This window comes from Hemiscyllium ocellatum, chromosome 21, assembly GCF_020745735.1.
Source record: "Hemiscyllium ocellatum isolate sHemOce1 chromosome 21, sHemOce1.pat.X.cur, whole genome shotgun sequence".
Lineage (NCBI taxonomy): Eukaryota > Metazoa > Chordata > Chondrichthyes > Orectolobiformes > Hemiscylliidae > Hemiscyllium > Hemiscyllium ocellatum.
In genome coordinates this window covers 17,966,609-17,981,724 of record NC_083421.1, presented here as the reverse complement: position 1 = coordinate 17,981,724, position 15,116 = coordinate 17,966,609, and positions in this window count along the sequence as shown.

Here is a 15,116-nt window from a genome sequence, read left to right as displayed (position 1 = left end):
AGGGTTATTTTATTTGATCTAAATTCTGATGATAGGCTATGAAATGTTAATGAAGTACATAATGAACACTCACACATAAGTGCCAGATGAACAGCATAACAGGAGGAAAGGCCCATCATTTATCTCCGCAACTAAACCACTTAGTCAGCTGTTTCAGGTGTCATCTCAGGTTGTGGGCTCAAACCTCACACCGGAGACTTGGAACCATCATAAGGCTGTAAGATGTAGGACCGGTGAGTAGGCCGTTCGGCCCATCGAATGTGCCCCTCTGTTTAGTTAGATCATGGCAGATCTGATCATTCTCAACTCCATTTTCCTGCCTTCTCCCCATTACCCTTGAGTCCCCCTTACTAATTAAAAATCGCCCAGCTTTGAATATGTCTAACAAACTAGCCTCGATGGAGCTCTGTGGTAAGGAACTCCCCAGATTTACTCATGTCATAGAGAAGAAATTGTTCCTCGTCTTGGTCTTAAATGTTCAACCCTTTGTTCCAAGATTACGCCGTCTGGTGCTAGAGTCATCCATGAGGGGAAATAACCCTTCCACATCTGCCCTGTCAGGTCTCTGAAGGAATCTGTATGTTTAACAAAGTCACCTCTTGTCCTTCTAAATCCCAACAAGAACAGGCCCAAACTACTCCATCTCCCCTCATCAGACAGTTCCTCCTTTCCTGGGATGGGCCCAGTGAACGATTTCCAGACTGCCTCCAATGTTTAGGATGTCATTCCTTAGATATAGGGTGGCACGGTGGCTCAGTGGTTAGGACTGTTGCCCCCACAGGGCCAAGGACCTGGGTTTGATTCCCATCTCGGGTGACTATCTGTGTGGAGTTTGCACATTCTCCCCATCAGTTCCCTCTGGGTGCTCTAGTTTCCTCCCACAGTCCAAAGAATTTTTTTTTAAGATTACTTACAGTGGGGAAACAGGCCCTTCGGCCTAACAAGTCCACGTCGACCCTCTGAAGAGCCAGGCCCAGACCCATTCCCCTACATTTACCCCTTTACCTAACACTACGGGCAATTTAGCATGGCCAATTCACTTAACCTGCACATCTTTGGACTATGGGAGGAAACCGGAGCACCCGGAGGAAACCCACACAAACACAGGGAGAACGTGCAAACTCCACACAGACAGTTGCCTGAGGCGGGAATTGAACCCGGGTCTCTGGCGCTGTGAGGCAGCAGTGCTAACCACTGTGCCGACCACAGATGTGCAGGTTACAGTGAATTGGCTGTGCTAAATTGCCTGTAACGTTCTGGGATGTGTAGATTAGATGCATTTGTCTGGAGTAAATGTAGGGGAAATGGGTCTGGGTGGGTTACTGTCTGGAGGGTCAGCGTGGACTTGTTGGGCCGAAGGGCCTGTTTCCACACTGTAGGGAATCTATTCTATATCTTCGATAAAGGGATCAAAACTGCTCACAGTATTTCAGCTGTGGTCAGACGAGTGCCTTGTACAGTTTTAGCGGAACCTACCGCCTTTACAGGAGAAAGTGAGGACGCTCAGTTCGCCACCCCCTCCCCTCTGACCCCAACCTCACCACCAAACCCGCAGACCAGACCAGTGGGGGGAGGGGGGGGGGGGTGCAGTGGTAGTCTGGCACACTGACCTCTACACCGCTGAAGCCGGACGCCAACTCGAAGTCACCTCTTCCTACCGCCCCCTCGACCGTGACCCCACCCCCATCACCAAACCATCATCTCCCAGACAATACAGAACCTCATCACCTCAGGAGATCTCCCACCTATAGCTTCCAACCTCATAGTCCGGGAACCCCACACCGCCCGGTTCTACCTCCTTCCCAAGATCCACAAGCCTGACCACCCTGGCCGACCCATTGTCTCAGCCTGCTCCTACCCCACCGAGTTCATCTCCACCTACCTCGATACTGTCCTATTCCCCCCTAGTCCAGGAACCCCCCACATACGTTCAAGACACCACCCACCCTTCACCTCCTCCAAGACTTTTGTTTCCTTGGCTCTCTCCACCACATCTTCACCATGGATATCCAATCCCGCTACACCTCATCTGCCATGACCAGGGTCTCCAAGCCCTCCGTTTCTTTATCTGGATGGGTATATGAATAGGAAGGGTTTGGAGGGATATGGGCCGGGTGCTGGCAGGTGGGACTAGATTGGGTTGGGATATCTGGTCAGCATGGATGAATTGGACCGAAGGGTCTGTTTCCATGCTGTACATCTCTATGACTCTATGACTCCCACTTCCTCCAAACCAAAGCAGTAGCCATGGGCACCCGCATGGGCTCCAGTTATGCCTGTCTCCTTGTTAGGTACCTGGAACAGTCCATCTTCCGCAGCTACACCAGCACCATTCCTGACATTTCCTCTGCTACATCGATGACTGTATCAGCCCCACCTCCTGCTCCCACGAGGAGGTTGAACAGTTCATCAAGTTCACAAATACCTTCCACCCCAATCTCAAATTCACCTGCACCATCTCGGACACCTCCCTCCCATTCCTGGACATTGACATCTCCATCTCCATCTCCAGCGATCGACCAACCGCAGACATCTATTAGAAACCCAGCAACTCCCACAGCTACCTAGACTCCACCTCCTCCCACCCTGCTTCCTGTAAAAACGCCATCCCATATTCCCAATTCATCCGCCTCCATCGCATCTGCTTCCAGGATGACCAATTCCACCACAGAACATCCCAGATGGCCTTCTTCTTCAAAGACCCCAATTTCCCCTCCCACATGGTCGATGATGATCTCCAGTGCCTCTCCTCCACTTCCAGCACCACCTCCCTTGAACCCCCACCCCTCCCAATGCAACAGGGACAGAACCCCCCTAGTCCTCACCATCTACCCCACCAATATCCATATACATTGCATCATCCTCCACCCCATCTGCCACCTACAAAAGGACCCCACCACCAGACACCCTCTCCACCCCCATCAGCATTCCAGAGAGACATTCCCTCCTCAGATCCATGCTCTCCCTCTCCAACCCCCCCCCCCCCCAATCCACTAGCCCACACCCTCCTCCTGGCACCTTTTGGTGCCGCTGCAGGAAGTGCAAACGCTGTACCCACACCATTCCTCCTCACCTCCATCCAAGGCCCCAAGGGATCCTATCGCATCTGACAGAAATTTGCCTGTAACGCCACCAATGTCACCTACTGTATCCATTAATCCCAGTGTGGTCTCCTCGACATCGGGGAGACAGGACACCAACTTGTGGATTGTTTCAGAGAACATCTCTGGGACACCCTCACCAACCATCCCCACTGTCCATGGCGGAATACTTCAACTCCCTCTCCCATTCATCAAAGACATGCAGGCCCTGGGCCTCCTCCATCGCCAAACCCCAACTACCTGACGCCTGGAGGAAGACTGTCTCATATTCCACCTTGGGACCCTGCAACCACATGGGGATAAATATGGATTTCACCAGTTTCCTCATTTCCCCTCCCCCCACCTTATCCCAGTCTCAATCCTCCGACTTGGCACCGCCCTCCTGACTTGTCCATCTTCCTTCCCACTTATCCTCTCCATGCTGCTCCCCCACCTATCATCATCTCCCCCACCTTCATCCACCTATCACATCTCAGCTACCTTTCCTCCAACCACAACCCCTCCCATGTATCTCTTAGCCCCCTGGCCCACAAGCCTCATTCCTGATAAAGGGCTTATGCCCGAAACATTGATTTTAATGCTCCTCAGATGCTGCCTGACCTGCTGTGCTTTTCCAGCCCCACACTCTTGACTCCCTACTTTCTACTTCATTCCTTTTGCAGTAAAGGCCAACGTACCATTTCTCTCCCTATTACCTGCTGAACTTGCATGCTCTATTTTGGTATTTTATGGATGAAGATTCCCGAATCACTCTGCGTTGTAACTGTCTACTATCTTACGCCAAATTAAATAATATTCAGCTCCTCTATTCTTCCTACCAAAGTGCATAACCTCAAACATCCCAACATCATACTCCATCTGCCAAGATTTTAACCGACGCACACAACTGGCCTATATCACTTGTCTGACGTTTTATGTAATCCTTAGTACTAACGGAGTTAGGAACTGCCAGAGGGTCAGTGCTGAGGGAGTGCTGTACTGTCGGAGGGTCAGTGTGATGGAGTGCTGCACTGTCGGAGGGTCAGTGCTAAGGGAGTGCTGCACTGTCGGAGGGTCAGTGCTAAGGGAGTGCTGCACTGTCAGAGGGTCAGTACTGAGGGAGTGCTGCACTGTTGGAGGGTCAGTGTGATGGAGTGCTGCACTGTCAGAGGGTCGGTGCTGAGGGAGTGCTGCACTGTGGGAGGGTCAGTGCTGAGGGAGTGCTGCACTATCGGTGAGTCAGTGCTGACGGAGTGGGGACTATTGGAGAGTCAGTGCTGAAGGAGTGCTGCACTGTTGGAGGGTCAGTGCTGAGGGAGTGCTACACTGTCAGAGGGTCAGTGCTGAGGGAGTGGGCACTGTCGGAGGGTCAGTGCTAAGGGAGCGCTGCACTGTCGGAGAGTCAGTGCAGAGGGAGTGCCGCACTGTCGGAGGGTCAGTGCTGAGGGAGTGGGGACTATTGGAGAGTCAGTGCTAAGGGAGTGCCGCACTGTTGGAGGGTCAGTGCTGAGGGAGTGCCACACTGTCAGAGGGTCAGTGCTGAGGGAGTGGCGCACTGTCGGAGGGTCAATGCTGAGCGAGTGCCGCACTGTCGGAGGGTCAGTGCTGAGGGAGTGCCGCACTGTTGGAGGGTCAGTGCTGAGGGAGTGGGCAATGTCGGATGGTCAGTGCTGAGGGAACGCCGCACTGTCGGAGGGTCAGTACTGAGGGAGTGCCGCACTGTCGGAGGGTCAGTGCTGAGGGAGTGCTACACTGTCAGAGGGTCAGTGCTGAGGGAGCGCCGCACTGTTGGAGGGTCAGTGCTGAGGGTGTGCTGCACTGTTGGAGGGTCAGTGCTGAGTGAGTGCCGCACTATCGGAGGGTCAGTGCTGAGGGAGTGGGGACTATTGGAGAGTCAGTGCTGAGGAAGTGCTGCGCTGTCGGAGGGTCAGTACTGAGGGAGTGCTACACTGTCAGAGGGTCAGTGCTGAGGGAGTGGGCACTGTCGGAGGGTCAGTGCTAAGGGAGCGCTGCACTGTCGGAGAGTCAGTGCAGAAGGAGTGCCGCACTGTCGGAGGGTCAGTGCTGAGGGAGTGGGGACTATTGGAGAGTCAGTGCTGAGGGAGTGCTGCACTGTCGGAGGGTCAGTGCTGAGGGAGTGCTATACTGTCAGAGGGTCAGTGCTGAGGGAGTGGGTACTGTCGGAGGGTCAGTGCTAAGGGAGCGCTGCACTGTCGGAGAGTCAGTGCAGAGGGAGTGCCGCACTGTCGGAGGGTCAGTGCTGAGGGAGTGCCGCACTGTCGGAGGGTCAGTGCTGAGGGAGTGCCGCACTGTCGGAGGGTCAGTGCTGAGGGAGTGCCGCACTGTCGGAGGGTCAGTGCTGAGGGAGTGCCGCACTGTCGGAGAGTCAGTGCTGAGGGAGTGGGCACTGTCGGAGGGTCAGTGCTGAGGGAGTGCCGCACTGTCGGAGGGTCAGTGCTGAGGGAGTGCCGCACTGTCGGAGGGTCAGTGCTGAGGGAGTGCCGCACTGTCGGAGGGTCAGTGCTGAGGGAGTGGGCACTGTCAGAGGGTCAGTGCTGAGGGAGTGGGCACTGTCAGAGGGTCAGTGCTGAGGGAGTGGGCACTGTCGGAGGGTCAGTGCTGAGGGAGTGGGCACTGTGGGAAGGTGACTTCAGCTGAGATGTTCGAATGAAACAGATCTGCTCTCTCTCTCTTTTAGATGGAAGAGTTTCAGTGGCCAATAATTCAAATGAGAGCTGGTGTCCCGGTCAATGCTTAACTCTGAACCATCATCAGAAGGGCTCTGATTTCCCAAATTGCTTTCTGTTCTCCTTCATGTGCCTGATGGGTGTGCTTCAATACAGAAGGTGTTTTCCAGGGTTGCTCATTTCCCAGTAAAACCCTTCCCTCCCACTCAAACAGGAGGATGGTGCGAATTGTCGAGTAATCGTGGTGTGAATCTCCACGTTTCTGAACAATGACTGGGGGCTGTGGAACTGCTGGAGTTACATCGCTTTGGCACTGGATGGGTTAAATCTCCACACCTTATCGCTCAGCTTGTCCATCTGTTCCTCGATCTGTTGAGAGTTGCAGTGTTGATGTAACCTGCAGGTTCAGCAGCAGCAGCAGCGAGTTTCTGCAGGTTCAGGTGGGAGCTGTGCAGAGTGGCCCTCTCCCCGTCAGAGTCCATCTGCATTCAGATTCCAGCTCACTCCTGACCACACATTAAAGCCCCTCTCCACAGATCCTGAGTCACTGGGGAAAGGGATACACTGACTGATTCATGCCATGACGACCATCAAGGAGAAACGCACACACTCCCAACACAGACAGAAACTGCCTGGTGCACTCCCTCCCCCCACCGCCCCCAGAACTAGCTCCTGCCTCCAGACCCACCCAGCAAAGGGTCCTCACTCACACACTCCTCTCAGAACAACCATTCTCCATCGCCTTCCTCCATCATCGGAGCCAGCACTTTCTCCCTCTCCCTCCCTGACCAGCCCAAACAGCATCCTCTTCCAGCAAGTATTCTCTCTTTCACATCAACCACCCAGCACTCAGTTGAACTGTTGTCTATCTCAGGTTAGCATCCCTCTCCCTCTCTCTCTGTTACACTGATCTCTCTGCCTGATTAATCAGTCTTCCTCTCTCTGATTAACTGCTCTATGTCTCTTTAACCATTCTCTTCTTTCTCTGTTTGACTGCCCTTTCTCTCTAAGACAGAATGCGCCCTCTCTCTCTCAGGACAGACTGTTGCTCTCCCTCTGGGATAGACTGTTTCTCTCACTCAATTTGACAGACTGCACTCTCTCTCTCTCTGGGACAGACTCCGCTCTCTCTCTCTCTCTCTCTCTGGGACAGACTGTGCTCTCTCACTCACACATGGACTGCGATCTCCCTTTGTCTGTCTCTTTTGGATGAACGGCTCCCTCTGTTGGGCTCTCTCAGGCTTCCTGCTCTCTTTCCCTCTCGCACAGACTACTGTCTCTGTCTATCTCACTTTCTCTCTCTTGGACAGGCTGCTCCCTCACCAGGCTGGGCTGCTCACTCTGTCTCAGTGCTTCTCTCTCTGATAGACTGCAATCAATCTCTGTCCCCTCTCTCTGATTCCATTTGTCTCACATTCACACACACACTCTCTCCCTCACATATACACTCTCTCTCTCCCTCACATATACACACACTCTCTCCCTCACATATACACACTCTCTCCCTCACACACACACACACTCTCTCCCTCACATATACACTCTCTCTCTCCCTCACATATACACACACTCTCTCCCTCACATATACACTCTCTCTCTCCCTCACATATACACACACTCTCTCCCTCACATATACACTCTCTCTCTCCCTCACATATACACACACTCTCTCCCTCACATATACACTCTCTCTCTCCCTCACACACACACACTCTCTCCCTCACATATACACTCTCTCTCTCCCTCACATATACACACACTCTCTCCCTCACACACACACACACTCTCTCCCTCACACACACACACACTCTCTCCCTCACATATACACACTCTCTCCCACACACACACACACTCTCTCCCTCACACACACACACACTCTCTCCCTCACATATACACACTCTCTCCCACACACACACACACTCTCTCCCTCACATATACACACTCTCTCCCACACACACACACACACTCTCTCCCTCACATATACACACTCTCTCCCACACACACACACACACTCTCTCCCTCACATATACACACTCTCTCCCACACACACACACACACTCTATCCCTCACACACACTCACATACTCACTCTCCCTCACACACTCTCCCACACACACACTCTCTCCCTCACATGCACACATACACTCTCTCTCTCCTTCACACACACACTCACTCTCTCTCTCCCTCACACACACACATACTCACTCTATCTTTCCCTCACACACACACTCTGTCTCTCCCTTACACACAAACACACCCTCACTCTATCTCTCCCTCACACACACAGTCTGTCTCTCCCTCACACACACACACACACACACACACACACACACACACACACACACACACTCTCTCTCTCCCTCACACACACAGTCTGTCTCTCCCTCACACACACACACACACACACACACACACACACACACACACACACTCTCTCTCTCTCCTTCACATACACACTCTCTCCCTCACACCCTCATAATCTTCCTCTCTCTCACACCCGAACACAATCTCTCTCTCCCTCACACACACACTCTCTCTCCCTCACAGACTCTCTCTCCCCCTCTCACACACACACACACACTCACTTGTCCTCACACACTCACTCGTTCTCTCCCTTACATACACTCTCTCTCTCCCACACACACTCTCTCTCACGCACACACACACTCTCCCTCACACACACACTCTCTCCCTCTCTCACCCACACTCCCTCTCCTTCACACACACACTCTCTCCCTCACACATATACACTCGCCCTCTCTCACACATACTCTCTGTCCCTCTCTCTCACACACTCTCTCCATCACACCCTCATAATTTTCCTCTCTCTCACACCCAAACACAATCTCTCTTTCACACACACACACTCACTCGCTCTCTCCCTCACATACACACTCTCTCTCCCTCACAGACTCTCTCTCCCCCTCACACACACAGTCTCTCACCCTTACACACTCACTCTCTCCCTCACACACACTCTCTCTCTCCCACACACACTCTCCCTCACACATACTCTCTCCCTCACACCCTCACAATCTCTCTCCCTCACACACACTCTCTCCCTCACACACATTCTCTCTCTCACACACACTCTCTCACTTTCTTACACTCTCACTCTTTCTCCCTCACACATACTGTCTCCTGCACACACACACTCTCTCTCCCTCACACACACACTCTCTCTCCCTCACAGACAACAACACTATCTCTTTCCCTCACACACATTCTCTCCCTCACAGATACACTCTCTCTCCCTCACACACTCTCTCTCCCCCTCACACACACAGTCTCTCACCCTCACACACTCACTCCTTCACACACACTCTCTCTCTCCCACACACACTCACACTCCCCTCACACACACTCTCTCTACCTCACACACACTGCCTCACACACTCTCCCTTACACACATACACACACAAACACACATCGATGGGATGAATTTGCTTTTGCAGATATATGCTATTTTGTGCAAAAAACACACATTCTGTAGGCATGACTTGGAGATGCCAGTGTTGGACTGGGGTGGACAAAGTTAAAAATTAGCTACATCAGGTACTCCGAAAGCTAGTGATTCCAAATAAATCTGTTGGACTATAACCTGGTGTCGAGTGTGTTTTAAATCTGTCGGCAGTCAGTCCATGTGACCTTTGGTAAATTCCTGATTTGGAAACAGAACCAGTCTGACTGAATGTTGGAGTACAGTCAGACCTAACCTCACACCATTCATGCATTGATAGGGCTGGGGAGGGCACCTTTGTCTAACCTTAAGTTATCTTGAACCGTGACTTGAAAGAAGTTCTGGGATTTATATATGGATGATAAGAAAATTTTTGTCACAGATCCAATTGATGGAAGGTTTTACTGCAGTCTGGGTTTGTTCAACACATCGCCTCAGTGTATGGCACTTTCATCTTTGGCTGTAAATTCTGTGACTAATGATCCTGAGGAAGGAGTAGTGCTTCAGAATTGGAGAGAAGAGCGAGAGAGAGTGAGGGAGAGAGAGGGAGGGAGAGAGAGAGACAATGAAGGCTATGAGAGAGAGAGCGAGGGGAGAGATCCAGGAAGAGAGAGAGAATGCAGTGTATGAGAGAGAGAGTGAGAGAAAGAGGGAGAGAGAGAATGCAATCTATGAGAGATAGAGTGAGAGAGAGAGAGGGAGAGAGAGAGAATGCAGTCCATGAGAGAGAGAGAGCGAGGGAGAGAGGAGAGAGAAAGAATGCAGTCAATGAGAGAGAGAGAGAGCGAGAGAGAGAGAGAGAGGGAGAGAGAGGGAGAGGGAGAGAGAATGCAGTCAATGAGAGAGAGCGAGAGAGAGAGCGAGGGAGAGAGAGCGCGCAGTCTGTGACAGAGTGAGATAAACAGCATGGATGGGAGTAAGGGACATGGGGACGGGATAGGTGGGAGATAGGAATACCATGGAGAGGGTGGCCAGTGTGGGATATGTGGAGAGTCTGAGTGGGAATCAGACACATGGAGGGTGGGTGGGAAGAATAAAGGGATATTGGTGAGGGGTGGGACTTAAAGATACAAGGTAAGGGTAGGAGTGAGAAACACATGGTGGAAGTGGGAACAATTGTCGGGATATGGGGAGAGGATGGGTGGGGTAATGAAGCTTTGCTGATTTCAGCTTTTAAGAGGAACAGATAATGTAGAAAGGAGTTTGTTCCTTATAGCAAGTGCAGCAAATCTAAGTTGGTACCCACTGACCCCTAGTGGTGATTCTACAAATAAAAAGAAACTAATGATTTTGTCCCAGGTCACTGGGTGATCGCCCAGTGGGTTTCCTGTCAGTCGGAATTGATCCAGTGAGTTTTCAGCATGTTGTACAGCACTTAACTTTGTAAGTCAGGAAACCTTTGAACCAAATTAATTAGGCTAGATTCAGTTATCACATGAGGAAAGGTGGGTTATTTAGGGAAAGTCAGCACAGATTTCATGAGTTTGATGAGGTAACACTTTGATGCAGATTTCCAGAAGGTCTTTCATACAACGCCAGCAACAGACTTGTGAGGAAAGATGCATGTCATGACATTAAAATGACAGTGACAATGTGGATACAAAATTGGCTGAGTAGTAAGAAACAGAGGAATGGTCAATTGAAAGGTTTTGGGCTTGAAGATGGTTACAAAAGCGAAAGTGCTAAAAAAGCTAAAAGGTCTTAAAATTGATCAATATCCTGGCCCTGATGGGATACATCCTAGAGTTCTGAGAGAGGTGGCTGAGGAAATAGCGGAGGCATTGGTTGAGATCTTTCAAGAGTCAGTGGAGTCAGGGAAAGTCCTGGATAATTGGAAGATCGCTGTTGTAACCCCCTTGTTCAAGAAAGGTTCAAGTCAAAAGATGGAAAATTATGGGCCAATTAGCCTAACCTCGGTTGTTGGTAAAATTCTAGAATCCATCATTAAGGATGAGGTTTCTAAATTCTTGGAGGAGTAGAGTCTGATTAGAACAAGTGAAAAGTGAGGTCTGCAGATGCTGGAGATCAGAGCTGAAAATGTGTTGCTGGTTAAAGCGCAGCAGGTCAGGCAGCATCCAAGGAACAGGAAATTCGACGTTTCGGGCCAGAGCCCTTCATCAGGAATGAGGAGAGTGTGCCAGGCAGGCTAAAAGGTAGGGAGGAGGGACTTGGGGGAGGGGCGATGGAGATGTGATAGGTGGAAGGAGGTCAAGGTGAGGGTGATAGGCTGGAGTGGGGTGGGGGGGCGGAGAGGTCAGGAAGAAGATTGTAGGTTAGGAGGGCGGTGCTGAGTTCGAGGGATTTGACTGAGACAAGGTGGGGGGGGGAGGGGAAATGAGGAAACTGGAGAAATCTGAGTTCATCCCTTGTGGTTGGAGGGTTCCCAGGCGGAAGATGAGGCGCTCTTCCTCCAACCGTCGTGTTGTTATGTTCTGCCGATGGAGGAGTCCAAGGACCTGCATGTCCTCGGTGGAGTGGGAGGGAGAGTTAAAGTGTTGAGCCACGGGGTGGTTGGGTTGGTTGGTCCGGGCGTCCCAGAGGTGTTCCCTGAAGCGTTCCGCAAGTAGGCGGCCCGTCTCCCCAATATAGAGGAGGCCACATCGGGTGCAGCGGACGCAATAGATGATGTGTGTGGAGGTGCAGGTGAATTTGTGGCGGATATGGAAGGATCGCTTGGGGCCTTGGAGAGTAGTAAGGGAGGAGGTGTGGGCGCAAGTTTTACATCTGATTAGAACAAGTCAACATGGTTTAGTAAGGGAAGGTCATGCCTGACAAACCTGTTGGAATTCTTTGAAGAGGTGACAAGTAGGGTAGACCAGGGAAACCCAGTGGATGTTGTCATTCTAGACTTCCAAAAGGCCTTTGATAAGGTGCCACATGGGAGGCTGCTGAGCAAGGTGAGGGCCCATGGTGTTCGAGGTGAGCTACTGGGATGGATTGAGGATTGGCTGTCTGACAGAAGGCAGAGAGTTGGGATGAAAGGTTCTTTTTCGGAATGGCAGTCGGTGACAAGCGGTGTCCCGCAGGGTTCAGTGTTGGGGCCGCAGCTGTTCACATTATATATGAATGATCTGGATGAAGGGACTGGGGGCATTCTAGTGAAGTTTGCCGACGATACGAAGTTAGGTGGACAGGCAGGTAGTACTGAGGAAGTGGGGAGGCTGCAGAAGGATCTAGACAGTTTGGGAGAGTGGTCCAGGAAATGGCTGATGGAATTCAACGTGAGCAAATGCGAGGTCTTGCACTTTGGAAAAAAGAATAAAAGCATAGACTACTTTCTAAACGGTGAGAAAATTCATAAAGCCAAAATACAAAGGGATCTGGGAGTACTAGTCGAGGATTCTCTAAAGGTAAACATGCAGGTTGAGTCCGTGATTAAGAAAGCGAATGCAATGTTGTCACTTATCTCAAGAGGGTTGGAATATAAAAGCACCCTTGTGCTACTAAGACTTTATAAAGCTCTGGTTAGGCCCCATTTGGAGTACTGTGTCCAGTTTTGGTCCCCACACCTCAGGAAGGACATATTGCCACTGGAGCGTGTCCAGCGGAGATTCACAAGGATGATCCCTGGAATGGTAGGTCTAACATACGAGGAACGGCTGAGGATCCTGGGATTGTATTCATTGGAGTTTAGAAGATTAAGGGGAGACTTAATAGAAACTTACAAGATAATACATGGCTTGGAAAGGGTGGACGCTAGGAATTCTTTTCCGTTAGGCGAGGAGACTAGGACCCGTGGACACAGCCTTAAAATTAGAGGGGGTCAATTCAGAACAGAAATGTGGAGTCATTTCTTCAGCCAGAGAGTGGTGGGCCTGTGGAATTCATTGCCACAGAGTGCAGTGGAGGCCGGGACGCTAAATATCTTCACGGCAGAGATTGATAGATTCCTGATGTCACGAGGAATTAAGGGCTACGGGGAGAATGCGGGTAAGTGGAGTTGAAATACCCATCAGCCATGATTGAATGGCGGAGTGGACTCGATGGGCCGAATGGTCTTACTTCCACTCCTATATCTTATGGTCTTATGGTTTGTAGAGGAGCTACCCAGGGGTCAGTATTGGGACCTTTGGTTTTCTTGATATAGGTTAATATCTTTGTGCACAGCAGCAGGAAGAGCAGGAGCGTCGACCAGGGGGCTGAACCACTGCTTTAAAAACTTCTCGTGAATAGACGGAGCGCACGCTGAGCAGGAACATACACAGGACTGCTGAGGAAGTGAGGTGGTTGCTTTACCCGAAACACTACTTAGGTAGTGTCTCCCACCCATCCACCTCCTTTAACCAACAAAAAAGGTTCAGTGCGCTGGATTGGGAACATGTGTTTTTTAATTCTTTATTTTGCTCCAGTCTCTTTGGGAATATGGAATAGTGGGAATGGAGGTTAGGCAGTTGAATGTTCCGCCTGTAGAATGTGGGAGGTAAGGGTCACCTCTAGTGCCCCTGCTGACTTCAACTCTGGGAAGTGCAGCCAACTCCAACTCCTTGAGAACCTGTTAGGGAGCCGGAGCTGGATGAACTTTGGATCATTCGGGATGTGGAGGGAGTTATTGAGGGGAGTTACAGGGAGGTAGTCACTCCTCAGGTACAAGAAGAAGGCAGATGGGCTACAGTCAGGGGATGGAAAGGGAACAGGCAGACAGTGCAGGGATCCCTGTGGGTAAAACCCTCAATAACAAGTATACCGGGTTGGATACTGTTGTGGTGGGGGGGGGGGGGGGGGGGGGGGGGGTGGAAACGACTTACCGGGGAAAGCAGTGGGGTACAGCTCTCTGGCGCAGAGTCTGTCCCTGTTGCTCAGAAGGAAAGTGGGGAAGGAGAGAGCGTTAGTCATTGGGGACTCCATAGTTAGGGGGACAGATAGGAGGTTCTATGGGGATGAGAGAGAGACTCACGGTTGGTGTGTTGCCTCCCAGGCACCAGGGCTCGTGATGTCTCTGATCGTGTTTTTGGGATCCTTGAGGGGGAGGGGGAGTAGCCCCAAGTCGTGGTCCACATCGGCACCAACATCATCCGTACCAGGAAGAAAGGTAAGGATCTAAGGTAGAAATTCAGGGAGCTAGATGGAAGCTGAGAGCGAGAACAAATGTCTGGTTTGTTAACCATGCCACGTGCTAGTGAGACAGGAATAGGGAGAGAGAGGAGTTGAACATCTGGCTGCAGGGATGGTGCGGGAGGGAGGGTTTCGGATGCCAGGATAATTGGGGCTCATTCTGTACAGCTGAACCTGACGGGTAGCAATATCCTGGGATGGGGTGGGCGGAAGCAAAATTTGCTAACACTCTTCAGGAGGGTTTAAACGAATTCAGCAGGGTTAGGTTGAGAGTAGCGAGGTCAGAAATGAGGATTCAAGGTTGCAAGAGTTCACCAGCAAGCAGCAAGTGTGTCTACTTCAACGTCAGGAGCATCCGGAATAAGGTGGGTGAACTCACTCAGGAGGGGGATGGGAACTTGTGGTGTCGTTGCAGTACACAGGAGGATGAGAGGAGGGAGAGCATGGACAGGATTTCAGGGTCACAGGAATGTGCTGGCAGACAGAAAGCTGGTTTGAATTGAGTCTACTTCAACGCTAGGAGTATCCAGAATAAGATCAGTGAGCTTGCAGCATGGATAGGTACCTGGGACTTTGATGTTGTGGCCATTTCGGGGACATGGATAGAGCAGGGACAGGAATGGATGTTGCAGGTTCCAGGGTATAGGTCGTTCATTGAGAACAGGCAAGGGGGTAGAAGAGGGGGAGGTGTGGCCTTGTTAGTCAAGGACAGTATAACAGTGGCTGAAAGAACTTTTGACTGAAGTAGTGTGGGCTGAGGTGAGAAACAGGAGAGGGGAGGTTTTATTTGCCTCCCCAGAGTTCCAGGGATGTGGAGGAGAGGATCGGCAAAACGATT